Source organism: Thermobia domestica, chromosome 4, assembly GCF_964235325.1.
Source record: "Thermobia domestica chromosome 4, izTheDome1.hap1.1, whole genome shotgun sequence".
Lineage (NCBI taxonomy): Eukaryota > Metazoa > Arthropoda > Insecta > Zygentoma > Lepismatidae > Thermobia > Thermobia domestica.
In genome coordinates, this window is record NC_137457.1 from 34,091,561 (window position 1) to 34,095,129 (window position 3,569).

Sequence of the window (3,569 nt, forward strand, 5' to 3'; positions counted from 1 at the left end):
CATCCCCCTACATAATACCGCAATTTTACTAGCCTCAGGGTTCACTGTAACATGGGCCCATCACAGACTAATAGAAGTCAATCACACTCAAGCTACACAAGGCCTACTACTTACAATCCTTTTAGGCCTATACTTTACTGCCTTACAAGCATATGAATATTATGAAGCCCCATTCATCATCGCAGATGCTGTATATTGATCAACGTCTTTCATGACAACGGGCTTCCATGGCCTGCATGTTATTATTGGCTCTACATTTCTAGCACCTGCTTATTACGCCATCTTCTATCACATTTCTCTCCTACTCACCATTTTGGATTTGGAGCCGCTGCCTGATATTGACACTTTGTCGATGTAGTATGATTATTCCTTTATATTTCCATTTATTGATGAGGAGGATAGCCTATTTAATACATAAAGTATATTTGACTTCCAATAAAAATGATCATCCTAATGAAATAGGCAATTCATACGATTATAACTGCCGCTCTACTAACTATTACCATTTGTTTAATTGTTATAGCCATTTCAACTCTCCTTTCCATGAAGGCTATTAATGACCGAAAAAAGACTTCCCCCTTTGAATGTGGATTTGATCCTAAATCATCTGCTCGAATTCCCTTTTCCCAATGGTTCTTCCTTATTGCAGTACTTTTTCTCATCTTTGATGTAGAAATCGCCCTTCTCCTACCAATAACAATCACCATCAATAACACTAATACATTACCCTGATCCCTCGTAGACTAACATTTTTAGTAATTCTTCTCATAGGACTTTATCACGAATGAAACCAAGGATCATTAACGTGAGCTGACTAAACAATAGGGATAATAGTTAATTATAATATTTGGGTTGCATCCAAAAGGTGTTGTTGGCAACTTATCTCAAATAGGAAGCAAAAATTGCACTCAGTTTTGACCTGAACTTTTGGTCCCTTTGACCCCAATTTGCTTAGTTGAAGCCAAAAAGAGGCATTTCACTGTTAATGATATTACTGGGACCTTTCTTTCCCAACTAAGGAGATGTGAATATTCAAGAAGAAGCTGCTTACTTCTGCCTTTAGCGCATTAGACCGTACCATCTCCTAACATTAAATCACCATAGCCCCCTTAGTATAATAGTATTACATTACCTTTTCGAGGTAAGGAGGAGAGTGCTCTTCTCAGGGATAAATATTCAGAGAGCTATACTCTTCTTAGTATCTTCAATACTATGCTTTCCAAGATAAGCTACCTAAATATACAAACAAAAAAAAAACAAAGAAAAATGGTAAAGATTAAAAAGATTAGTAAATACATTTTAAATAAATTGTCCTGTGATTGTAGAATCAATGTTGAACCATCCTTAAAGCTGTCATATATACCCTGACCACCAACATATTTACTTCATCCTTGATCAATATTGTTATAATATGTACCTCCTATATGTAAAGGCAACTTAATGATATAATTTGTTGAGAGATAGGGCAAAATCATATACTTCCTATTATTGTAGAACTAAAATAGAACTTCACACACATTAAGGGTTGACCAATAGAATAACTAGATAATAAAATGCCGACCCAGAGGCCGACAGCTCTAACGAGTAAAGCACCTACCTTTAAAGGTAAGGGCAACACGATACAATTAACACTCGGAAAAATTAATGAACTCAAGGCCGCTCACCCCAAAATTGCTATTACCACTAGGCCTAATATCCCCTTATATGTAGTCCAGCCCTCATTATCACTCCTAGAATGAATATTGGCTTCCCCAAAGCCCCGGTCTGTCAAATGAAATCTTAAACGTACAAAATAGCATACAGTTAGGCCCGTAGAAAAAAAATAATAAGAAAAAAACTAACTACATTAATTAAAGATAAAGAAGAAACCTCCAAATTTAAGTCCTTAGAATAAAAGCATGCTGAAAATGGTATCCCACATAATGCCAGGTTAGCAAGCAAGATAAAGTAAGAGGCATTTGACCTACAAGTGCTCCTACTCAGGGAATATCTTGCGTATCTCCCACACCATAAATAATAGCTCCTGCATACAAAAAAGTAATGCCTTAAACAAAGCATGCGTTAGTAGATGGGAAAAAGCTAATACAAGGAACCCTATAGATAGAATCATTGTTATAAGACCAAGCTCACTTAGTGCAGACAGTGCAATAATCTTCTTTAAATCATATTCATAATTAGCGCCAATCCCTGCTATAAATATTGTTAGGCCCCACAATAAAAGGAACACATCTCCTGCATATACATTTAATAAAACATCTCTAAAGCGAATCAACAAATAAACCCCGGCTGTTACAAGAGTAGAAGAATGAACCAATGCAGATACCGGTATTAGCGCAGCCATAGCCGCCGGCAATCATGCGGAAAAAGGAATTTGTGCACTTTTTGTTATTGCTGCTAAAATAACTAAACTGGAAATAATTAGTATTTCATTGTTACTTAAAACTCTATGTAAATAAAAGACGTAACTTCAGCTACTGTATTCAATTTTCAAGCAATAGCTAAAAAATTGCTACGTCCCCCATTCGATTAGAAAAAGCCGTTATATGCCGGCGTTATAAGATCGAACATTTCATAATAAATAACCAAACAATATGATACTAATCCTAGTCCATCCCACCAAAGGAGAATTCTAACTAAATTAGGAGAAATAAAAGTAAAACTATTGAAAGAACAAACATTAGCACAAGTATAAAAAATCGATTAAGGCAGCGCTCAGAACCTATATATTGTTCACTATAATAAATCACTAATCTAGAAATATAAAATAAAAATTTTATAAATATAAATGATATTCAGTAAAATAAAAGAGTTATAGTAATCTTATTTCTATCAAAAGAAATAACTTTTCACTCAATAAATACACTATAACTATTAATTAAAACATTCAGGCCCATCACAAATAAGAAAACACTCATTATATTAAAAAAACATCTAGTCACACAAATTAAAAAAGGTCAAACCACGACCTGAGGGCAATTAAACCTTCTTTAGCACCACAAACTAATTTTTGTCCTCTAAACTACTTGCAAGATCAATAAATTTAAGGGTAATCAATGTAATATTAATAATAAATATTCCCGTACACTCCCGCCCCAACAAGAATATAAATTAGAATAAGGCATGCCGTGTTGTGTATATGAATATAAATACAATCTGTAAGCAGCTCTGTAAAAGGAAAGTAAAGCTAATCCTAATATGCTCAACCACGATCAACCAACAACTCTATTTAATAGACTAATTTCTCCTAATAAATTTAGTGTAGGGGGTGGAGCTATATTAGCAATTCTTAGTAAAAACCATCACAACGCTATGCTTGGCACAAAAGATAACATGCCCCTGTTTCGGCTCCCCAGACGTTCATAAGAAATATTTGCAAGACAGAATAACCCTGAAGAACAGAGGCCGTGTGCAATCATTAACGTAAGAGCACCTCTAAATCCCCATAGTCCTATCGTTATTAGCCCTATAAGTACTAAGCGCATATGAGCGACAGAGGAATAAGCAATCAAAGACGTCAACCTGCGTAAACATATTAATCTAACCGACCAAATACCTGCAACACTGATACC